Genomic DNA, 27,440 nt, shown 5'->3' with positions numbered 1-27,440 from the left:
TGTCCATGCTATTTTGTATTTTCCATTGGCATTCCAATCTGTAGTAGCATTGAATCAATATCTATGTTGTATGTTTTCTACATTCTGATTTTTATGACTTAATGAGAAGACCACAGTTTGTGGTTCTAACTTCTTGTGTTTTCCATTTGATCATCATTGATGTAGTACTAGTAAGTACTAGTTGTATGATTGAATTTGTATCATGTAAATGTTCTAGTTTCTAAATTCTAAAATAATTGAAATTCTTATTGTCATGTTTTTAGAGTTGATGTGTCTTGTCTCACATATGAGAGATGAAACACTTGGTATTACCTTAGATTGGCTATTTATTTGGTATTTGCCACTGTAAATGGGTTGTTGTTATTTGGTTGCTTCAAGTTGTTCATGTGCTATAGGTGTAGAATTTCTTTGCTAACAAAATTCAGAGTTGATTTGCCTCCCAAACAAATTATTGTTTGTGTGTGGATTTTTTGATTTGTTGATCTTATATGTCTTGCCATAATATTACAAGTGTCCACAATGAATGAAACTCTATGATTTCTTGTTGGGGTTGCACATTCTCTAGGCATGCTTGTATTTGGATTGCAGGAAAATCAAGGTTATGGTCTTGAATACCAACATGATTGGACCAAGAACCAATAATGTATGTCTAACAATAGACCTTAGGCATCACAAAGGACACACCTCCAGTCATATGATGGTCTGATAATTGATGTCAAAGAATTTTTAAACTCCAGTATCAGTTGTAGTTGCTTTAGTTTCTTAAACAGTTTCTTCTCCTGTGATTGGGTGCATAGTTATACTTATCTATTGATCTGATTTTGTCAAAATTTGCGTTCAAAAACTATCTTGAATTCATGTCTGGAGGGATATAAAGTTAGTGGTCACTGCAAAAGGTAAGTTATTAATGGTAGGTGTTGCCCATATTTCAGAAATTTTGATATAAATCCTGAGAGAAGCTTTGTATCCTAAATTGAGTGGGGCTTTAGGATTGAGAGACTTGGGGATCCTAAACAAAGCATTGGGAGATAAATTATGTTGGGATTGACTTTAGGTTAGAGATGAACTCTAGAAACAAATATGGGATATGCAATATGGCCACTCTTCTCAATCGAAAAATTTGCAAGCAACCAAGCATCCTCTAAGATCTTCCATATGAAATTTGCCACAGGCCAACTAGACCTTAATTCAAAGTCATGTTTTTTGAGAGACCTGGAATGGTCACACTAGTGACTACATTATTCTCAAAAGATTCTTGGCAATAGATGCCACAATTGAGGGATTGTTAATCTTAGAGATTTAATAACATTTACTTCAAAGCATCAGGGTCTTACTGTAGAAGAATTTTAGAAACTGATTCAATCCCCTAGGCTATGGAAGGAATGGAAAACAATTGAAGATTGGCAATCACATCCATCTTTCTCTCCCTGGCCTATTTTAGCTCATGAGCTTCAAAAATGAAAAATATCCAATGCTCAGGATGAAGACAAACTCTTGTGAGGTTCTCAAACCAAAGGGATATTTACTAGCAAGGAATCCTACTCTCTTATAGCTTGTCATCAAGACATCCACTAGGATCCCATTTGGAAGAAAATCTAGATGAATGGTTATTTCCCATGGTCCTCAATTCCTTTGGCTAGTTGGATGACGTAAGATCCTCACATGGCATCAAATCAGGAAAAATGGATTTTAGGGCCCCCGACTTTGTACTTTATGTTGGAATTATGAATATTCTATGGAGCATATACTGAATGTATTTCCTTCCATTGAACATATTTGGATGCATATTTGACTGCCTTTTGGATCCTTGTACTATAACTTCAACAATTTTTTATACTTGTACTCCCTCATAGATCCAGCATATTCAATAGTCCAGTTCAAAATAGAGAGTGGATTATTTCCCGTAGTTTTGTCATGTCGATGCTTTGGAAAGAAAGGAAAAACCAAATATTTAAGGAAAAGAAAGAAAGGACAAAGTCATGGTCTACATCAAAGTGAAACATGGGGGTTACATTACTCCTACTCAAACTCACAATGAAATGCTCATGTGCCAAGAGTATTACCATGAAAATCTATAGCTCCCTTACTTTCAGTGTCTGTGAAAATAGGATTAGTTTAATGAACTGTATTACTGTGACCTCAAAAGTGTTTTCAGGATTTAAATTATCAGCAATGAAAGTTTGATCTTCACCATACTTTTCATATGGTTGATTTTCTTCCCCTACCTTTGCATGTTGTATGTGTACTTGTATGTTTCTTTGGTAGAGATTTCTCCTCCATGAGAAAGACCACCCCAAGAATGCCTATCTGCCCTCTTAGACAGAGCAATATCTGTGTGATAGAGATGGGATCTGTAATTTTCCCATTTGACATTGAGCTCCATCAGAAGAGCCAAATTTTCAGCATGTGGCCAACTGGAAGAGGAGGAAATGACAGATTGTTGGTAGCCAATATCAGCAAGAGTGAACAGCTCATGCCTGTGAAGAAACTGGATGATTGGGGGAGGAAGAATGTGATTCCCAGCCAATCTAATGATTACTAAAATGGCTTACAACTTCTTGTAGGATGTCTTCTGAGTAGTTAGTATTATATTGTCCATATTTCTAATATACCAGATTGTGTTGGAATTTTTTCTTTTGGAAGCTATCTTATGAAAGTAATTAGTATTATTATCTCCCCTAGAAACCCGTGTCATTTTTAATTTTTGTCTCCATTCCTCTGCCTGATAATTTAGAGTGCTCCAATATTGTATTTTTGCTTTGTTCAAATAGGAAATTAGGACTTGTAGGGTCCATCAATTCTGAAATCTCTTTATCTATAATAGAAAACTCCTAAGAGAGCATCTTCTTGCACTTGATGATACATGTCTTAACCTTTGACTTTAGCCTGTGCAGTTTTTGAGAGACCTGATACATCATTTTATTTTTCATTATCCCTAAAGGCCTCATCCAAGATATCTTAATCATGTCCACTAAATATTTATCTTGTAGCCATACTTGATTGAACTTGAATGGTAATTCCTTGGCTTCTTGTTCACCATTCCATTCCAAAAAGATTGCATTATGATCGAAAACTAAAATTCATTGGGGCAGAAGCAGATGCAACTCAGTTGCTTGAAAGCACAAGTGGAGGTAGAAGGATCGAGTTTTGTACATATCCTATGGGGAATGAACCTGCCAAATCAAACAATAATCTAAGAGAAACGGTTTAGGAAGATGATGAAGTAAGAGATGGTGAAGGGGGTTTGGGAGGAGAAACAATGCAACTTGAAGATGAAGAACAAGCTCCAATGGAATGGGCGAGGACAGACTTAGCTCGTGAAAATCAAGGGGAAACATTAAACACTAGGACTGGTGCTGAACCAAAAAGATTACCTGATACATATAACAGTGGCCAAAATTTGGTGAGAACATCCCATCCTATTGGAAACTTGTTAAATGGGGAGAGGTAGAGTCAATCTCCTTTCAGTCAGCAACATAGAGATGAGATAGAAGCTAGAAACGAGGGAGATAAGCATTCGATAACAACAATTGATCTATTAGCATCAGAGGTTCTTGGTAGTTGGGCAGTTAGTATAGTTGGTTCAATTCATGGTGACAATGAATCTCTTCGGAGTGATGACAGACAGCCAGGGACAGCAAGGATCAGTGATGAATGAATTAATCAAGATTTTGATGCTAGTCAGATTGCAGCAGCGGGTGAGAATATTAGGTCCACGCAAGATCTACTATTAAGTAGATTGAAGTGTCAACACACAGTGCCTGAAGATGCAGTGGCAGGAAGTGAAAATTCTCCACCTCCTAAGTTAGCTTCTCGGCAAAGCTATGAGCACCAAGCTTTGAATGAGATGCTTGATATTGTTGCCCCTGATTTCAGGCAGCTTTATGGACTTAGAAGAAATAACGATAATGCCCCTGACACTGAAGAAGATATTGAAGGGGAAGAAGATGATAAAAATCATGATGATGATGACACTGAGGAGGGTTCAGAAGAACCAGAATCTGAATAGGAAATTGTCTTTCTATTAACTCTGGATGTGTCTAAACACATGCCAAATGCTTCTCCTGTCATGGCAGTGCAATTGTTCTTTGGTAAGCCATGTCATTATTTGGTGTTTTTATGACTTCCATACCTAATGGTTTGAAAGTTTGACTATTGTAGTTTGGTTGAAGCAATGATCCATGGATGTTAATGCCCATTAGATGTATAAGCGTGCTATGCTTTTGCTTGGAAGGTGCTTAGAAATCTTCTGGCTCTTTGAACATTGCGATTTCTTATATAACTGTAGATGAGTTCCTATTTATTGATTGTTATTCTACATAAGTAGAGTACACTTTGGCACTTTGGTGCATAAGCACCTTGACTTTGCCTTTGCAATATTGATTATAAAATTCTAGCAGACAAGATCTGTGAGGAAGTGCTCCAAATTTCTAGGAAAACATCATATATTTATGATGATATACCATTGCTTAGTAAACTGATGCAAACAAATAACAATTATTTTTTTATTTATTTTATTTTATTTTTATTTTTTATTTTATTTTTTTGTTCTGGGCAAACGGATATATGCATTTATTGGGAACCAATTACAACTAACAACCAAAGATACTACTTGAATCTGAAATCTTCCACCTTTTCTTGCTAAGCAACTATTTATCTGTTGATATTTCTTCATCCTTTTTCATTCTCACTCATCTTGTTCTTCATTTCTATGCATGATCCTTCTTTCCTACTCACTTTGTCATCTTAATTGCTCCATCTTAGTCATAAGCTTCTCTTCTCATTATTTGCCAAGTTTCCCCATCCATATGGCCTCTCTTGGGAATCTATTTCTTGAGTATTAATTCCTAGAGTCAACATACTATTATCCTTTCTACTACTATTGTTTATACGAACTTATTCTAGCGTAGGCACCTACACTTCATTTGTCAGCTCCCAAGGGGCATGTTATTTCTTGGGAAAAGTATGATTATGATTTATGCCTATAGCCTTACCATACATTTTTATGTCATCCCAACCAAGTCTACGTAGGAATTTCACTATGAGATGTATGGTATTATGACATCCCAAACATCTAAAAGGGATTCTCCAGTAATCCACTCGTTTTATGATAGATTGTGTACTCTAATAGATATCAAGGGTAGCCGAGAGACCTTCTATGGAATCTGGTTCAATGAAAAACCATGCTACTCATTTTTCTAGAAGGCCAGCACTCCCTTCATCGACAAAATAGAATTTTCCTATCTTGTTGGCAACTTCCATGATTTCCTTCTTGGTCCATAGTTCCAAAGGAAGGCTAGGGAGTTTAACCCATATGTATTTTCGCTGGGGATCTTCTTTAATAGGATTAAATCTGAATGTCTACCTCTACAAGCATAAAAATCCCCTACCTTTCACACATGAGATTGAGCCAATCCTATCTGCATCTTCCACTGTCATGAAGTGGAATCCAAACCAACTATTGAGGAGCATGCTTAACTTCGGTCTATTTCCAACAATACAAAACCAACATTTCTGCACCCATTCTTTCATTTGTCCACTAGACATCCTAATGTGTTCCTAGTGGCCCACCAATACCTTATGCTTCATCTTTACCAAATTATCCCAATATATATCAATACCCATAATGAGTTTTTGTATCTGTTCTTGGTTCTTGATCGATTTCTTTTACGTTTGTCTATTTTTTTTGGATCAGGTTCCATTTGAAGATTCCTTTCCAAGATATGTATCTGAGTCCTCATGTTGGGATGTTTTCAACAGGCCAATGGATGTGGGAACTTGATTTGGTCTTCCTAATCTCTCTGCAAATTCATTTTCTATGACTATCGATACTTCTATAATTTTCCTGTCATCATAAATCTATTCCATAGAGAAAGATTAACCAACCATGTCAATATTGACTATTAGAACTGCATTACTTTTTAAAGCCAACATATTGGTCAGCACAATGTTACTACATATCGGTGAAAATAAAATCCAAATAAAATATGAAAGTGTGACCAATTTTATTTGTACTATAGAACAAAGGCTAGTGGGCTAATCTCCTAAAAAAAGGTGTTAACATAGTCTGTCGAAAGGTACATTTTGCATCAGGATAACCCCTAGACTGCTATCTTTTTATGAGGAAGAAAAAACATGGAAAATGTTTGGTTAGGTAGGAATACAACTTGTCAATTTGGTCTAGCTTGAGTGATTAAAAGAGAAGGTTGTTACGCTCTCCACCATTTCATGGATTGATATAGTGATGAGACAAAAGAAGCTCTCTCTTGAGACTTGACTAGGTGATTCATAACAGTTGTGGTGTTGGTGCCTTAACTTAGCCAGAAAATGCCAAAACTTTATTGATGCACAAAATTTATTACTAAATCTACCTCAGAGTATGCCATAGTCACTGAATATGACATGCATGGTTTTACCAAGGAGGCCCTAAACTTTTGAGCAATGAAACTTTACAATGGTATCTTGGCAGTAGCTACATTGGTCTTATTAGCATTACACCACTTTTAATATGGGTCTTCACAACAGAGAATCACCATTACACTTTGTTGATTTGTGTTAAAAAGAAACATAACACACAATAGATTTCTTTTGTCATGCAATATTGTCGTTGGTAGTTTTCTTGTATTTGTGCCACATGTAAAGCTAACATGCGTTAAATTTCTTTCACCTTGCAATACTTTTATTGGAAACGTGCCTGTGTTTGGGCTAGAAACTATGCTAGATTTCGTTTGCTATGCAATATTGTTGTTTTCAATTTGGTTGTTTATTATAGAAGGAAATCTAACACGTGTTAGATTTCCTTCACCTTGGTAAAGTTCTTTTGTTTGTGTTAGAAGGAAATATAACATGCACTAGATTTCTTCTGGCATGAAATGTTGTTTTTGGTAGTATGCTTGTATTTATGCTACATGTAAAGCTAGCACGCGTTAAATTTATTTTACCTTGCGACGTTGTTATTGGAAATATGATTGTGTTTTTGATAGAAGTTGTTGGATTTGGTTTTCCCTACAATATTATTTTTGGCAATGAGCTTTTGTTTGTGCTAGAAGTAAATCAAGTGTATGCTAGATATCTTTCACATTGCAATGTTGTTTTTTGCAATGTGATTGTGTTTGTGCTAGAATAAACTTTAGAATGTGTAAGATTTCTTTTACTTTGAAATGTTTTTGTGAGTAATATGCTTCTATTTACGTTAGAAGGAAATTTAGCATGTGGTGGATTTCCTTCTCCTTACAATATTCTTATTGACAATGTGCTTGTTTGTCCTAGAAGGAAATCTAGCACGTGCTAGATTTATTTGACCATGTAATGTTGCTTCTAGCAATATGCTTATGTTTGTAGTAGAAGGAATGATATTGATTGTTAGCTTTCATTTGAAGAAACAATGTTTCATTACATACAATATTACTACCATGCTATTTTAATTTTTGCATCTATATTACTTTTTCGTAAGTTGTGTGTTTTTGTGAAAATATAAAGTCACAATTTACACGGTTCAACCTTTTAATTACAAGTTACGATTTAATTGTTGTTACAGAATTGATACAAGCTACAATGGCAAATATAATTTTGGCAAAAGGGGACTATGTTGATCTCCTTATTAATGATCAAGTCATTGGGCTAGGAAGGGTCGAATCTGCAGAGTCTGGAACTTATTATGTTGGAGAAAGGGTTAACGCTGGTTATGTTACAATTTTGATAATTGATGTAACTCAACCACATTTGATTGATGAGGATGTTAATGAAGGGGACATACATCCATGGAAGATCATGGATTTGAGACACAATATAGGTAAATCAAAATATTGAAGCATGTGTTATATATTATTGATGGCATAATAAATGTTTTTTTTGACTAAATACTAACCTTATTTACATTTTTTTATAGGTGCAAATGTTTCTTCCACATTTTCTATTGGAGCCAAGGTAGATCTTCTACAACATGGAGTGAAGGTGGGCGAGGGCTCCATATTCAATACAAAGCTTGGGCATAAAGTGCATGGAAAGGTGGTAAAGAAAGGATGCATAGTGGTTAAAATCGAGAAGGTGTTAAAACATAATGCTTCTCTACCACATCCAACAGGATTTGAGCATACACTTGGGGGTGCATTACAATCTTATGAAATTTGGCCAGAATCAGATTTGGAGATTCACTGTCATGATCATGCCACAAATATTCCCCAAGATAGGGTTAGATTCATATGTACAAAGGTTTCTCTTACACATGAATGCATGGGAACAAGCGTGTGCATTGCCAAAGGAATGCTAGTTAATGTCCGCGAGGATGACATTGTTGAGGGTGAAACACTAGGTGAAATGGATTTTGGTGTTTTTCTAGAAGAGATAGATGGAAATTGTGAGATATGCAGAATTGGGGATAAGTCTATACATTGTTTGGTTATATGGCCAATAAATAAGTTGGTGGACAACAAAGGTGTGATATTAAGGGTTAAGGAAAAGTTCAAGGAGCCACCCAAGGAAATGGTGATATGGGATGTTATAGAGGACACAAATCCCTTAAACAATTGGGATGGGTTCTTTTGTAATGAAAAAGATAGAAACTCAATTGATATGCATGTAACAAGGCCATATAAAAGGATTAAATGAGTTATAGCTACAAAAAAATTGCAAAATGTCAAACAAAAATAGATGAAGAGAAAGAAATTCGAGTTTTGGTGGAAGATGTATGTTGTAGAAAAGATTGTCTTCAACATGTGGTAGGAAGGCCATTGCAGGTGCTAGAAGGGATATGAGACAAATAAATAAAAATGGTATTATAGAATTTCTCTTGAATTCACTCATGTGAAACACAGTCATGTCAAAGGGCCATGGCCATGGCCATGGCTTACCACCTATTACTAGAAACGTAAAGGACATGAGATTTAATGGGAATATTATTCGTAAGAAACCATGGTATAAGATACATAAAATTCCTCAAAGCACATTCTATAACTACCAACATTATTTCCAACATGGACAGATCAAAGCTATTCATGGTAACACCAACACATGCAAAGTAAGAGCTCACACAGTGGCAGCCATAGAAATATTGCACAAAATTGTAATGGATAATTCAAATTTTTCACCAAACCAAACACGTCAAGTTGAAGAAGATGGAACATCTTCTCCTTTAAGATTGCTTCCTTCGACTTACACACAAAAATCTTTGTTAAAAAAGATCAATGAGGGTCTTCAAAAGCTTAATTACCCATCAATATCACAGTCAACAATGAGCAAGATTTGAAATACTAAGTTTCGAGATGTGGCATTTTCAAAGAACACCAACTTCAGTAAATGCAATGAATGTATTGTGTTGAAAGCACAAATGAGTTCAGCAACTACAAAAGCGTTGGAAGAAAAGGCACAAGGTAGGTTGAAGAAGCATAACAAGATTGTTATGTGTGGAAGACATTGCTACTATGCCCATAGAATTATGTCAGAGCAGTTTCCAAAGGAGTATTTGAGCATTATCCATGATAAAATGGACAAAACAAAGACTTCAATTCCAAGGCTACGTGTCAAATCAAAATCTATTGTAGGAACAAATTTAGGTTTGTCATTGACAGGTGTGCTTACACATGGGCATAAGGCATGAGGTTTTGGTCATTTCTTCTTACCATTTGTCCATATGGGATCACAATTTACTATTACATCTCTTGTAAAGTGCTTAAGGGACCTTGAAGACCCACAAATGGATATGTATGGTGATCTACTTTATGAAAGTGGAATTTCAAGAAACCCACTTACAAATGCATTACTTGACACCTATATTTACTCAAAATGTCAAGGGTACAAGGATTATTTTATATCTCATGGAAGTTCAAAAAGTCAAAATGTTGATTTTAAACCTCTTCCTCCACATTTGTTGTTACAGTTGTACAATGTAGCAAGTGATAATAGGAATCGCTATCTTTTGATGTTTCTATCACTTTTAACGGCACTTGGTGTCTTCATCACTATTGAGGTTGGGTTCTTGCTTGTGGGGCACACCCATTAAGACATAGATGGAACCTACGGAAGAATGTCTTCCAACCTAAAAAGTAAAGATATTTATTCTTTACCTGAAATGATGGATACATGTCGCACAATTGAAGAAAATCGAGTGTTTCCACCTACACTTATTAGCAATGTCTATGACTTCAAAAGTTTCCTTAATGGATACATCAAGGAGGGAAAAAATTCACTAGTTGGACACCTTAATGTCCAATACTTCCAATTTCTTATACTCAATGAGGTTCCAGTACTAAGGTAGAAAGAATCAATTAGAGATATTAAGTGGTCAGAACCAGTTGAGTTATGGAATATAGATGATGAAGGCCGACCTATAATTCCCATAGGGAAGCCATCTTTCTTAGCTTCCAAACAGAATGATGTCTATTTAAAAGAACTAAAGGAAGGGATAACATCATACATAAAAATGCGGAAAGACACTATTGGGAATGAGGATTCACCAATTGTTACGGAGGAATGGAAAAATAAAGTAGTGTATTGGGAAAAAGTTCTTGATACATTAGATGGAATCTATAATGATCATAGAATAATAGATGGAAGTGGTTCATCTTTTGAGGATTTTTGGCCCAAGACAAGGCACATTGTTTATGTTGATCGTAATGCACTCCAAGTAATGTCAAGTATTATGGATGGAGATTTTGATAATGTGATAGATGAACCAATATATGTTGGACCCAAATGCAACAAGCCAAAACCAACTTTCAATCTGATGATTGATGTTGAGAAAGGAAATATGTTGCTAGTTAGATCAGGAAATGAGGATGCAGGAGAGATGATTTGGATGGCAAAATCCATCTCAAATATCTTTAGGGATAATGAAAGTGAGAATCTTCATGTAAAGGTTGATTGGTGGAAGCCTATGTCAAGGAAATACAATGGAAAATTTTTAGAGCAATATTGGGTATCAAATCCTGATGACACAGAACTTGGCTCTATTCCAATTAATACCATAGTGTGGGCATGGATATTCAAAGAAATAACATTGCAAGAGGATCAAGGTAAATAAATATGGTGTAGAAGCCATTCTTAATCTACTTGAGCGAATATCTTAAGAGTAGGTTTATATGATTCATGAATGTAATTTTTTTTTAAGGTCTATTAATATACATTCATACACACTTTTCCATATTTGTTGTATATCAAATATTCTCTTCATATTCTTTTTGGAGGAGTTTTATATTATTTAATATTTCAATGTAATCATGTGTTATACAAATTACAAGACAATGCCATAAAATATTTAAGTTTTCAAAGCTTTATTTGACCAACATGACTTCTCACCATATGAAATATGCATAATCAAATTCAATAATGCACTTAAAAACATCTTCTAAACTTGGTCTATTAAAAAAACAATGGAGTACCTAATTAGTATTCTATTTAATATGATTGAACAAAAATCATTCAAAGGGAGAGACGCGGCTGCGAAGCAGAGCGACGGATGAAGCCTGAACAAACAGAGACTGCTGCCCCCATGGCCGCCCCTGCAACCCTTCACCATGAACAGCAAGAAGCTGGGAAAGACATCCCAGGCAGCACGTAATCGAAACACGGAACTCTAGATTATGCCCGGAACCCTCATGCACCCTCTTTGGCGGCATATCTCAGCCACAGCGAAAGCGGGGCTCTGAAACAGAGAATAAACAAAGACAATGCATCACCCATGCCCACTGCAATAGGGATCTGGACGAGCCACTCTCAGAAAAGTGCAGGAAAGCCGGATGCTCAAAACAATGCTGGAGGAAAAAGGAAGGGGGTCCTGGGCGCTGTGGGTATTGGATCTGCAGGATTTCCCACCGGAACCAACAGTGAAATCAACGGAGGCTAGCTACACGAAGCGGATCTGATCCCTCCCGCTGTGAATAGATACAAACATCCTAGATCTGGGCTAGACCTACCCGATCTGGACAACAAACAAAGGAAACACCAAGATCCAAGAGCTCTGGAACTCTGGTTTGCAAAAGGCCATCGGGACTGGGACGCGCCAAATTTCAGCCACCCGATCCACTGCGCTTTCAAGAAGCATTGTTCGGTAGTGGTGATGGGTCTTGCACAGGCACTCTTCACCGATCTGTTTCCCCAGATCTCAGAAGGGGCTATATGGCACGAGGATAGCCTGAATACAAAATAGAGGAGAACAACTCCCACAATCTCTGTGGCGGCAACTTTACCAGATTCGCACTTCCAAATCATTATAAAGCCCCCCTCTAGGAAATCAACCCTAATCTGGGTTCAAGCTTCACACAGTGTCTCAAATCTAAAGAAAAACATTGCCAATCACATTGGCTTCCCGGAAGGATATCAACATTTGCTCTCTGAGGGAAGATCATTACAAGATCACAGAGCAATTGGCGACTACAACATCAAGCCAGGATCTAATATTATTGTCAACATGAGGCTACGTGAAGGTGCAAGAGTCAGTGGCCCACGAAAACAAATAGAAGGGGGCAGTGGATCTAAAGCAAAACATAGCCCAGAACCATACCAGCAACACAAAAGCGAAGGAACATCTTACAAGCATATCCTACAAGGGGAAAAATCTTCTTCTCCAGCTCCATAGCAGGCCGGAACAGAACCCAGCCCATATATCATGGAGCAACTGAACTATACACCTGAACTAACAATAGACACAGCAAAAGTAGAGGAGGTACGTAACATTTACGAAAGACAAACCCTCATCTGCCGCTTCAACGGTTTCTGGCCAAAACCCATGGACCTTTTTCACTGAATTTTCACAAAATGGTCTCTTAATTGTGATGTCATGCTTTGTTCCAAAGGTTTTTTTATAGTCAAACTTCCTACAGAAGAGGTTAGGGCCCTAGTTATACAGGAGGGACCGTGGTTTTGGGGATCTTCAGGACTCTTCATTACACCTTTGACCCCAGAGTTTGATGCAAACTCCTTCATTGTTTCCAGGGTGCCAGTGTGGATACGACTACATAACCTCCCTGCACATTTTTGGGACCGAAAGACACTAGCATGCATTGGAAACTCTTTTGGCAGATATATTAAAATGGATACTCAGCAAGTGGAAGATGGAATCTACACTTTCGCATGTATCTGTGTGGAAGTTGATCTCAGCAAAGGATTACCGGACCGCATAGTACTGAAGCATAAAGATTGCAGCTAGATGCAAACAATAGATTATGAAAATACAACATTCCGATGCAGAATATGTCGGCAGACAGGGCACCTACAAAATGCCTGCCCAGATTTAAAAAAAAACAGCCAAAGAAGGAGGAAATCCGGGAAAAAAAAAGGGTGGACATTCCCCCCACCAGACCCTGAGGAAGAGGAAGAAGGTGAGGAGGAATTTCCCATCCCAAATGAGAACAGCCAAGCAGAACCGCAAGAACAATCTCCACAAGTGCCCATGGAATCACAACCGGAAAAGGCTTTCGACACAATGGAACTCAGTGGAACCAAAAGACAACATAAATCAGACACCTCACACTCTGACAAGGAAAGCCCTCGACCTGGTGAGGAAAACCCACTTCAACTCGTTCCCATGCATCCGGCCCAAGGCGAGTGGTGCAAGGTAGAGAAGAAAAAGGGGAGGAAAAATTGATCTTCCCCCTGTCTGGCATCTCAGTGCTCCAGGCATGGTTTATTTTATCAGTTCTTTTTTCGCTGTACTTGACACTTGTGTCAACCATTTTTTGTTAGGCTTCATAGCCTTGTCTTTACAATGCTTTGGCATCTACCAAATGTAATTTTCAAAATTAATGGGAATTACGACTTTTTCCAAAGGAAAAAAAAAATATTCTATTTAATATAAACCATTTAAACACTTAATGAATAAATGCTAGACACTAGATATAATGTTTGAGGTGAGTTTTCCTTAATTTTCCTTATTATAATTGATATAAATCAAATTCACTATCTTGTTGCACTCTAATTTATAAAAAAAATATTTTGATCATTGAACAACACAACTAGAATTATAAAATATTTCCTCTTATAGATTTTGAAGTGGTGCCAACATTGTACTAGTATAATTAATATGCACTTAACGTAGGAAAAATAGTTAGTGTCAATTTGAAATGGTCAATAATAGTAAGAAAAACAATATTAGTATATTCTTAAATAACTTTATAGGTAAGTTCTTTTTTTTGCAAAATCTATTATTCACAAGTCAAATTTAATACATAAATATAAATGTTAATGATAATAGAAATAATGTAAGGAATCTAAGTTTTAGATGAATGTTAATATGTTTTTTTCAATATAATATCCTTAGACACTACAGGAATATAAACTAAACATTTGTAATAAATATCTTAGTCAATTTTCTCTCTTTGTTGTTGTATTTGAAAATAATCAAATTGTACTACTTTGTTACTATTCTAATTCATGATTGATTTTGATCATTATGGTCAATAATTAGTAAGAACAACAATATTAGTATATTGTTAAATAACTTCATAGGTAATTTTTTTTTTTTGCAAAATCTATTATTCAAGAGTCAAATTTAATACATAAATATAAATGTTAATGATAATAGAAATAATGTAACTAATCTAAGTTTTAGATGAATGTTAATACGTTCTTTTCAATATAATATCCTTAAACACTACAGGAATAAAAACTAAACATTTGTAATAAATATCTTAGTCAATTTTCTCTCTTTCTTGTTGTATTTGAAAATAATCAAATTCTACTACTTTGTTACTATTCTAATTCATGATTGATTTTGATCATTAAAATGATTAATAATTGAGATGAGAGGCTCATTTTACAACCCAATATGGGGGGAAAAGTAAAAATTATGTTCTAAATAGAAAAAATAAAAGAAATGAATATTTTGTAAAGTAATTAGAAGTATATAAAATGTGTGAATTAGATGTTTAAATTTCATACTTTTCAAAAAATTTCAGCTAGAGATACAGAGAAACTATTTGAAGATTTATGTTAACTAATTTATGTCAATATCAACTTCATATATATCTATATATAAGAAAAAAGTTTTTTATCGTTAAAATTCTTATTTGGTCATATATATACTCTATTTAGCATTCAAAAATACAGTTTCAACAATGAAAAATAACACATTGTATCTTTCATTCAAAATATTTGCACGTGAAGAAATTTGATCCTTACATCTCCACTTAAAATGGATCTGTGATGGTATATATTGGACACATTACTATGATCATTTGTCATTAAATAACTTTATACTTAATATATAGATTGCTTATTAATCTATTATTAATTAAGTAAGCCTCAAGTTTTAAACATAGAAGTACAAATAATAAATATAAATAAATTATGCTACTACTCGCATTCAACATTTAATTTGATCTTAAAAAAATATTTTCTCCTCAACTCTAAAATGGTGCAAACTTCCTACAATAGTATGTAATGTTGATGGTGATAATGATGATTATCATCCACTAAGACCAAATATGGTATTTAAGAAGGTAAAAAGATATTACTAAATGTTATTTTGAATTTTATTGTTATGCGAAAAAAACATTAAAAAGAGTGTTTCAAGATCATCATAATTTTGTTTAGCTAAACAATCTCGAAGGTTGATAGCGTCACAAATATTTTGAAATTTAATTCCAATATGAGTATAAATTGGATGATCTATGACAATTTTTAAATCTTCAACCATATTACTAGCGTTGCAAAGGTGATAGCCTTTTTATTGTGCTAACGCTTTTTTAGTAATAATCATAACTTAACACATACATGATATTTTACTATATATTGGATTATAATTAAATGGGTTAATAATAGAAACATACACATCATTATTTTCATAACATAACCTTAACAAACTTATCTTTTAACATAAACCATACAAATATTAAAAATAGATAATGTAAAGAATTCACATTAAGATGTGAAATATTTGCTTTTGCAAGTTTATATAAATTTGTTTTATAAATTTTATCATGATAATTTTTACACAAAAAATGGTGAATATCTACATTAAAATTAGTGAACTAAGTGACATCCTAATTCCTCATTTCGAAAAAATTTGATCTAGTTAATGTTCTAAATAATGGTATATATTTGACACATTACTAAGATCATTTGTCATTAAATAACTTTATGATATATATTAATCTATTATTATTTAAGCAAGCCTCAATCTGCTACTGAGATTCAACATTTAATTTGATCCTAATTTTTTTTTCTCCTCAACTCTAAAATAGTGCAAACTTCTTACAATAGTATGTAATTATGATGGTGATAATGATGATTATCATCCACTAAGACCAAATAAGGTATATAAGAAGGTAAAAAGATATTACTAAAAGTTATTTTGAATTTTATTGTTATGCTCAAAATGCATTAAAAGAAGTGTTTCAAGCTCGTCGTAATTTTGTTTAGTTAAATAATCAAGAAAGTTGGTAGCATCACAAATATTTTGAAATTTCCTTCCAATACGAGTATAAACTAGATGATCTATGAGAGTTTTTTTAATCTTCAACCATATTACTAGTGTTGCAAAGGTGATAGACTTTTAAATTGTGCTAACACTCCTTTAGTAATAATCATAACCTAACACATACATGATATGTACTATATCGGATTATAATTAAATGGGTTAATAATAGTAACATATGCCATTATTTTCATAAAATAACCTTAACATACTTATCTTTTAATATAAACCATAAAAAATATTAAATAGTTAATGTAAGGAATCCAAATTAAGATGTGAAAGATTTTCTTTTGCAAGTTTATATAAATTTGTTTTATAAATTTTATCATGATAATTTTACACAAAAAATGGTGAATATCTACATTAAAATTAGTGAACTAAGTGACTTTCTAATTCCTCATTTTGAAAAAACTTAATCTAGTTAAAGTTCTAAATAATGATATATATTGGACACATCACTAAGATCATTTGTCATTAAATAACTTTATACTTAATATGTATCTTGCATATTAATCTATTATTCATTAAGTAAGCCTCAATCTACTTTTTTATTAACATAAAAGTACAAATAATAAATAAAAATAAATTATGCTACTACTCACATTCAACAATTAATTTGATACTATTTTTTTTTCTCCTCAACTCTAAAATGGTGCAAACTTCCTACAATAGTATGTAATTATGATGGTGATAATGATGATTATCATCCACTAAGACCAAAAATGGGTAAAAAGATATTACTAAAAGTTATTTCGAACTTTATTGTTAATATGCTAAAAAAGTATTAAAAGAAGTGTTTCAAGATCATCATAATTTTGTTTAGTTAAACAATCAAGAAGGTTTGTAGCGTCACAAATATTTTTAAATTTAATTCCAATATGAGTATAAACTGGATGATCTACGAGAGTTTTTTAATCTTCAACCATATTATTAGTGTTGCAAAGGCGATAGACTTTTAAATTGTGCCAACACTTTCTTAGTAATAATTGTAGCTTAACACATACATGATATTTACTATATCTGATTATAATTAAATGGGTTAATTATAGTAAAATACACATCATTATTTTCATAAAATAACCTTAAAAAACTTATCTTTTAATATAAACCATAAAAACTATTAAAACAGATAATGTAAGGAATCCAAGATTAAGATGTGAAAGATTTGCTTTAGCAAGTTTATACAATTTTTTTTATAAAGCTTATCATGATAATTTTTACACAAAAAATGGTGAATATCTACATTAAAATTAGTGAACTAAGTGACTTTTTAATTCCTCATTTTGAAAAAACTTAATCTACTTAAAGTTCTAAATTCTAGATCCATTGAAAACTTCCAAATTTAATGAAATATTTGTTTAATGTGCCATATGATATTATTTTTTTTCATAGTCTCCACATCAAAGCCAATTTACATCGTTGATAAGTATCTCCTTGGCCTAGGCATAATAAACCCATACCATATATACTAGGGATGAGTGTACTCCTCCTATGTGTGTGTGGATGTTGATCTAACCTTTTGTAATATGTAGAGATAGATCTTGCCCGATCTCTACGCTTTACTCGTCTTCCATTAAGGAACAACAATAAGCTGCTATGGCATAAAAGAAGGAATAAAAGAAGCTAAGCACCAACAAGGGGTGCAAGCAAGTTCATCCAAGATATAGCATTAACCAATTGGGATGATGTTACCAGTACTAGTTGATTAGATTCAACCAAGAATTCCTTCCTGCTAGCTAAGGTTTGCAGTGCAAAACTCTTCTCATCCTTACAACTATGATGAAAAGAATCCATCATTGGGACTAGATAATCTTATCTTAAATCAAAACCCTTATCAATTGGCATTTTTCAATAGCCAAAATATATTTTTGATGTATCCAATGACTATTATTTTTCTTCATCGAGGATCAAAAAAGAAGATTCTTCTTATTTAGTTAGAATGGAATTTCCTAAAATTGATCTCTGGGGATATCCCATAATCAACAAGAGCAATTCCAAATATATGTGATATAGATGACCTATTTGAGGTGTCCTTGATGAGATGAGTAAGCGCCATCCCATAGTAGAGTTGCTAGTAGTGTCCCAAGATGAGCCCTACTATATTATAACAACTTTTCTCCTCATGAGATAAAAATATGTTGTTGTTGGGCATTACACATCCAACATGCATAAGTCATGTGAAATCAAGAGGGAGGTGATCTCATTAGTGTACCCACATCATTCCCAAGACCTCCCTCTGTTTGTTTGGATGCGTGGAACCAACAGTTGCATAAGAAGGCTAAACAAATGGCATGTGCCCAATAAATTTATATTTTCTAGGTTCTTTTAAATGTGTAAATTTTAGGGCTTTGGTGCAATAATAATTTAGAAAATTCTTGTTTCAATCTTAAAAAATATAAAAATATAAAATTTATAGAAAATTCTTACATATCAATTTGTTATGTGTTCAATTTGACAAGATTAATGACGCAAGCCGAAAAAAATACTCTCTGCCATAGGCGGGGACTAAAAATAGATCTACTAAATTGATCTAAAACATTTTATAGATAAGAAACAAAGGAATCTCTCTTCATAACCAAATATCAATTTTGGAGTTCTCAAAACAAAATAGAAAATTCTATATCTTTCATTTCTTAATATTCAACCATATTCATTCACAATTTGAATGGTCATAATCCACGTTCACGTCAACGTTGACATCTACATCATCGATATGTTCTTCACTTACATGTTTTGTTTCTTGAAATTCTATAACCTGTGAGGAATCTACATACTCAGGTTCATATGATGTATTATTTCTCAATACTTTTGGATGACATGTTAACACTACATACCAGTCAGTCTCAACTAGATCTTGTACATCGAATAATTGTTTAGCTTGTGATGCTAGAATAAATGGATCATCTTGCCAACGATTTTGACTTAAGAATTTCTTCATACTCACCATTGTAAAACCCAAATCATTAGCTTTGATCGATTTCTTATCATATACATCAATCCAATTACATTTGAACAAGGTACTCCATACAAAGATAGTCCAATGTGATTTCCTCTACCACTCCACAAAATGTTGTGTTTTGAAGTATATAGTTTGCATCTGTGGAACTTGACCTCATCATTGTTTGAGCTTCCATAGACATGCCACTATTTTGGGTGGTTCTCTCATTTTCTATTCTTTTTGTATGGAATATATAACCATTAATTAGGAATTCCTTGTACTTATTCACGAATTTTCTAGGGCCACGCGCTAGCCATTTAAGTGTATCAGACACCTTTCCATCTCCTTCCACCTATATAGTTTTAGATTTTTAAATGTAGTTAGAATTCATACATTCAACCTCTGAAAAAATATTTAAGTTCCTACATGACAATATAGCCATATGCTGATTTTTAAGTACACCTATAATATAAATAATATCGTTACCTATTTTTTTAACCAACTAGTAAAACTATGGGTGTGGAGTTTCTACAATAGAGCTTCATCTTTTGTCATTTGGATAATTGAGTTGGAAATCTCCATTCTGTGAATCCTAATTCAATAATTATAGACAATAGATATGGTGGTTAATGTGTTTTAATATACTACAAATAAAATATTTTTAAAGGTAAAATATGTTAATCTATCCATGGATCTATTTTTTGTTAAACCATAAACACGCAAACAAAAAATTACAGGCCAAATAGGTTACTTACTCTATCCATGGTTCAACTTTGTTTGTTTGAAATAGAACCCACCTATGGGTTACTTCCCAACTAATATCATCCAGTTCTGAAGGAATTGGAGCAGATAATGGCTTTCCATCAAGGATAACTTCTTCAAATTCCTCATCTGACACTTAATTTCGACCATGTGTGGATCCAATAGCTTTCGTACCTTTCAAGTATCCTCCATAAAACTTTATTTACCCCTCCACGGTATAGATTTCAATAATGCATCGTTCAGGCCTACTTTTTTTCTTAACATAACTCTTATATACTTTCATGTTCCTATAAAATGAACAAAACATAAATATTTCAAAATATTTCAAAAGAAATCATCTTGTTGTTGTGCTTGATAAAAAGTAAAGTTTCACGTACCTCTCAAAGGGGTACATTCATCTATATGCAACCGGGAAACAATATCAAAGCTCGCATACCAAATGTACATCAAATGCAACATTATATCGAAGAGTGGAGGAGTAAAGTACTTTTCAAGAAAGCACAATGTCTCCACAACATCATTTTACAAATTGTCAAGACTCTCTACTGAAATTGATTTTACACAGATTTTCCTATAAAAGTGAATGGATAGCTCCACGAATGTGTGGTCTTGAGGGAAAAGTATGTAAGAATTTGATTCAAGGTGAACATTAAAAATGAATTGTTGAATTGTGGTAATGGACCTCAGAGAGGAATTGGAATTCACACTTAACCTTGGAAATTATGGGTTCACTTCAGGAAATATTTTATTTACTCGAAATAAAGCTACATGCATCATTATATTTGGCATCACTTTATTATCAATGCCTCATTATACCTCTGTCCACGAAATCTTCAACATATTCATTCTTCTATGGTCTATCACTCATCAAAATGGATCTATAATGGTGTGGCAGTAACTCACTATGACTACATATCATGACTATGTGCACATTCTAAAGAAGTCTGTTCAAACCCAGATGTCATTCTTTAAGGCTTTTATTTTTTTAAGGTATGGCTTGTCTAAGTCTTGTATGTATCCTCCAGACCTACACTCTAGACTTTATTAATGGCAATTCTCAGTCTTCTTATATTAGCCATGACAGAGTGTATAAGGTATTAGTGATGTACATGTCATATGAACAATATCACTCAACAAAACGCATAACAATGACTTCAATTCTCGACAATAATCTATTTTCACCTCATAAATTCTAATGTTAGTGACTTTCCTAGATGAGGGTAGTAAGATATATGAAGACTATGTAGTGATAAAAATATGTGCTGATAGTATGAATATTGCACTTCTTATAGTGACCTGATGAACACAAACATATATATTCAAAAATTGAAACTGCTTATATCACGTGAGCCAACCCATGGAGATGTTGATTTATAGTAGGTTCATTGTGATACCAAAAATAGACCTCAATAAACGTTTGGTCACAAGAAGTGGAAGCATTTGATTTTTGCAAAGCCAATCCTCTCTTAATTTGAGGATAATTAGTCTCCTTGAAATATTTTATACCCAAAATCAAGTAGTAGAATAGGAATTTTGTTGAAGTTATATCTCAAGAAGAAGTAGTCCTCCTGGAAGTTTGCAAGACCTGAAGCTATCATAAAAGTAAAAAAAAAAAAATAGAATCCTGAGCATTGATATTTCTTGGTTCCCTCATAGTTATATCTACATGGTGTTGTTCTATGTATGTCACCTCAAGCTCACCACTATTTATGGTCCAACATTAATTATGGCATTGACACTTCTTAGTAGAAATGGTGATATGTTACAATACCTATAAATTGATGAAAAAGTTGCAGTCTTATTCACAATCAAAGTTGTGAACAAGACATATATGAACTCTGGAAAGGATGATTGTCATCATTTCAAAGGTTCTCTTCTATAAAGAAGTTATAGGGATCTCTCAGCTAATGAGTTAATAATTAGGAGAATGAGATATTCAAGCTCCTGGGTTTAGCAATGAACATGTGATCCTAAATTGAGCATGGTATCAGAGCCAAGTTGAGCAGAAGCCCAAGCAACATTGAATGTAATTATGACACGTCTTTATGGCTAAGTAATCATCCTAGAGATAGAGTTGTTCTCCCCCTAAAAGACTACACTACACGTGAAGTAGTTCTATCAAGTATTCAATCTCTGCAGCCTTGTTGACATAGATATTCACTTGTTTTGAAATTTCAATGATTCTGAAGTGGATAGGCTAAAGTGTTAATGATCTTTTTGGATTTAATTTTTTTCTTTGGTTTGATCTAGTTTACTCGATGGGCTATTTCATACTTTTGGACACACACTTCTATTTTCTTTGTGGTATGGCTCGACCCCTTATCTATGGAAGTCTACTGTGCAAAGATATCTTAATTTCTAGAAGTTGTCCTGTATATAATGCAACACTAATTTTACATACCTGTATGCTAATACTGCTAACTCCGAAAACTATTTGGCATAACACTAATTTTCATACCTATGTGCTAAAATTCATATTCAATCTCTGTTACAAAACTCATATACTTCTGAATGATCTCAGGCACACTAGTTCCGTTGTTGTGAAGTCCTCTATCATGAAAATGTTTTGCTCAAGTGTTTTAATGCTTAGCATCTGATATAAATTTATGAGGCCAAAACTATCTGAGGATCTTTTTTGGAATTCGCATACGTAACAAAGTGTTGAAAAGTTTATGTTGAAAATAGACCTTGAGGATCTAGACACAAGCTTAGCTCTGTGGCATCAAATGCAAGAAACAGTTTGGTCCAGTCTATGTATTGTGTACAAATCTGTGGTGTATTCCTAAATTAATACAACAGGTCAGATCCCTTATATAGAGACCTATAACACAAGTTTGGTTGACCTGAGTGTATAACTAAGTGGGTATGAGTCAGCTAGTTTAGTGATTATGATTCGATCTAAGGATTCGGTCTTCGTATATGTTGGTGCAGAGAATTTGAAGATCATGGCTTATTTGATGTACACATTGATTGCATTCAAATCATGTTTTGGGACAAATTTCTAGAATTACTGATGTCACAAGGATATTGGTTCTCTTGTTCTTCAAGAGTGTAAGGTCTTTATATCATAGAAAGATTTGAGAAAGAATATGCATAGAATTTATTTTCTTGCATGAATGAGTGTGATTAATTCCTAGAAAATGTGGTGAATGGTCAACACTCTAAGGTCTTGACTCCTAAGTCGTGACTGGACATGTTTCTTCTTTTTGAAGCTTAAGGAGACATGAGTAAATAGTTCCATTGATGCCAAGTTATAAAGCAATGATCCAAGTTCCCTGACAAGAAAATGAATGCATATCCATGGGAGATGGTAACAACCACCATTTTTCCTTTTTAAAGGACTCTTATTTATGTTTCATATCACTGTAGAAATGATGAGGACATTGCCTTGTTTGCAACAAGCTAAATTGATCACTAATGATACAATGACTAAGATTTTTTACCTCAGAGGTGTCCTCTTGCAGGCATGACATGTTATAGAAATAGTCTTCTAGCAGGAAAGGATCACAAGGATCCTTGATAAGAAGGTTCTTCAGTATATGGAAGAATTTTGGAAAGAGTATATTCCACTAGAAGTTTATGGATGCAGTCTAGCATATTATGGAAGCAAGCATCGAAGAATTTTCCTAGTTTAGTTGCAGCATGAAGGCATAATTGAAGTATTTTATCATCATAAGGAAGGAGCCTCATCATAGACATTTTCTTCAAAGAAAGAGGTAGTTCGTGAAAGAAGTTGACTAGATGACAAAATGAAGGAAATGGGTGTGCGCATATTTAGATAAGAGCTCTTCTTTAGAAAGTAGAATTCATGTATTCAAAGATATGGTAGGAAGAGTTAGATGCAGAAATATGTTTGGAATCATGTGCATGGTATGTCTTGGTTAAATACTATATGAAATAAGGACTCTTCCCTATGGGTACTCAATGTAGAGAAGCATGACGGTTGTGCATAAAACCTGGTGATATTGATCAACATTCGATATGGTCTCTGTTAGGGTCCTATGTTCCATAATAATTAGGATTTGTTAATATTTCAAGTCAATGAAGGTCAAAAGTCAAATTTTGGTCTATACTAGCAAAATTTGCGAAGTTATAAAGCAAAGATTGTGAGTCACTATATAGGTGTCATTGCTACTCCTACTCCAAAAATGAATATATTTCATCATGGTTGGTAATCTCCATATTTCATGAGTCTTTCAATTAATCATAGTCAGTCAAATCCTATCATTCATATTTGCACCTTCTTTCCTCAAAGATTGAGTCAAAATTCTGCTACTAGGGCTTTTGTTGTGCTTTCCCTTTTCCATGGTTCATAGCTTCATTCAAGAGTCAAAGGAATTAGTTCTAAGCTTATACCTCCTTCATCATCCTTCACTGACGATTCTCCATCATTCCCTTCATCAAAATCTTTTCATTTCCTTATTTTACCAAAAACCGTAGAATTTTTTTGCGCTTTTACCCTAGGTCTGTGTTTTGACCTTTTTCCCTCCTTTTTCTCACTATTTTTGAGAAATTCCACTTGTAGTAATTTCCTAACACCCATACCTATCACCCATATTTTTCCAATAAATTTTCCTACCTCCCTTTCCTCTCATTCCCTTCCCCTAAGTTATCGTTGTTTTGTTGTGCCTTGATCTACGAGGCGTGGTTGACCTCAAATCTATTTTCATAATGAAGTTTGAGGATTTTTGTATCATATCCCATGATTATATCTTTAGTTATCACATTTTTAGTTAGTTAGGAACCAAACCCTGTTGGAAATAATACTGAGAGGGGGGGGGCGGTGAATCAGTATTATTAAAACTTTTCAATATACCATCCAAATTTATACTTCAACTTATTCTTCAGATATCGATGATTAACTTATGCATAATAATGAACAAGAACATGAAAAACAGATAGTCACACCATAGAACACCAGATATAAGGTGGAAACCCAATGTGGGTGAAAACCACCTGCTGCAATATGTCTCTATCTTCTTTCAATTAGAAACTTCTTTTACAATGATTTTGTACTGGTGCAGTCCTTTACCAGTACGCAGGCTACAACCTGCGGAGAGCTACAACTCTCTCTAGTTTTCCAGTTTCTCCTAGAAGGGAGCTACAACCCCCTACTTCTTTTCATTCAAGGACCACTTTTCATTAATTTTCAGACTGGATCCAAGAACATCAAATAAACATCAAGTACATGTGAATCAACCAATCTCCTTATAAAATCAAAACAATGAGCCACCCGAACTTCTCAGAATGCTGTAAACAGAAAACCAACACCAGTATCCTAAACCCAGAACACAGCAGCAAATAGAAAATAGGCAGCCAACAAATATTTCAAAACAGGTCCGCAACTTCACCAATATAAACCTGCGGATACCCGCACTTCACCTTCAGCTGTTCTGCGTATACCCGCACTTCGTCTTCTTTTGTACTGCGTACCCCGCACTGTGCCTTCAGCTGCTCTGCGTATACCCGCACTGTGACTTCCTCTGTACTGCGTACCCCGCACTGCGCCTTCAGCTGCTCTGCGTATACCCGCACTGTGACTTCCTCTGTACTGCATACCCCGCACTGAGCCTTTAGCTGCGCTGCATATACCCGCACTGCGCCTTCTTCTGTACTGCGTACCCCCGCACTCTCACTTTAGATTGCCTGCGAACCTCTGATTAGGGCCAAATTAATAGTCCTCCAATGTACTACAGACAGTCAGATCCACAGATCTGATCATGCGCCCAAGAGATCACGACTTGGCAAAGATTCGCCTTCAAATTTTACCTTGATTTAGATCTAGCTTTTAAAACTGATAACCCAAAATTCAGATCTTAAGATATTCAACTTTCAAAGATACATTAGCCAAGTGATCTCCTTCCCTATTTATAGTCAAGCCCTTATTCACACCATGGGACAAAACCATCAATAACCAATACAAGGGATCCAAACCGGGGCTAAATTAGATCCTATACCATGGGCCAAAACCATAGAATCAAGAACGGCAGGCTAAATACCACGGGCCAAACATAAGAAACCCCTCGTGAGCGCACTTCTCTGCCTTGAAGTGAGTGAACTGGGGGTCCGCACCTCATGAACGGGTAACCTGCGGATATGAACGCACTTCCTGGCTGACGTACCTGCGGGTCCACACTTTTTGAACCATTCACCTGCGTACCTCTTAATTTCCAACATTTTGAGAGCCTGAACAGAGCATTGCCAGCATTGCCACTTGAGTGAGTTGCCATCAAGTACAACACCTGTAACATAGGGCCACACTAGAATCATAATGCCAACAATCTCCCCCTTTGGACTTGATGGCAACCTCAAGATCCTCAACGTCATTCTCCCCCTTTGACATCAAGGGCAAAGGGTGATGCTCCCCCTAAGAACATGCTCCCCCTGACTATAAACCAGATCTGCAAAGAAGCACCATAATCCACCAAACACCATAAATGACCATGAAAGAGATAGAGACATATTGCAGCAATATTCAGACCAGCATCCATGATCTCCTTCTGTACTTCCTCCATAATGCCAACAATGCCTTATATGCTCCCCCTGAACCTGTGCAATTCGCATATGTACGCATATACCCCAGATGAACCTTGCGTACAACCAACAATCAGAAGAGATTCAATCAACAAGATGATGCATCAACAACCCCCAGCTTTTGCCTGAGGTATTCAAAGGTCTCCCTGGGCAATGGTTTGGTGAGTATATCAGCAACTTGTTCCTTAGAAGGAACATACTCCAACTTGACCTTGTGTTCAAGTACTTGTTCCCGGAGAAAATGATACTTGATCTGTATGTGCTTGGTCTTTGAATGCATGACTGGGTTCTTTGAAATGCTGATTGCACTTGTATTATCACATAAGATGGAGATGGGTGGTACACAAGTGATTTGAAAATCCTGCAAGGTTTGCATCATCCAAAGGAGTTGAGTGCAGCAAGATGCAGCAGCAACATATTCTGCTTCAGCTGTAGACAAGGCAATCGAACTCTGTTTCTTGCTGAACCAAGATACTAATCTGGAACCCATAAAGAATGCACCACCACTTGTGCTCTTCCTTTCATCCACGCTTCCGGCCCAATCTGCATCTGTATAAGCATGAAGTGTGAGATCTGTATCTCTAGGATACCATAAGCCATAATTTTGAGTCCCTTGGAGATATTTGAAAATTCTCTTCACTGCCTGAAGATGATTTTCCTTTGGATTTGCCTGAAATCTTCCAACTATTCCCACTGCATGCATGATGTCTGGTCGGGTACCTATCAAATAAAGTAGACTTCCAATCATAGACCTGTAGGTTGGTTGATGCACTGTTGCTGATTCATCATTTGCACTGA

This window comes from Pinus tabuliformis, chromosome 6, assembly GCF_031772625.1.
Source record: "Pinus tabuliformis cultivar Carrire ecotype Pingquan chromosome 6, CPIR1, whole genome shotgun sequence".
Classification (NCBI taxonomy): Eukaryota; Viridiplantae; Streptophyta; class Pinopsida; order Pinales; family Pinaceae; genus Pinus; species Pinus tabuliformis.
Note: the sequence above shows the minus strand (reverse complement) of the source record.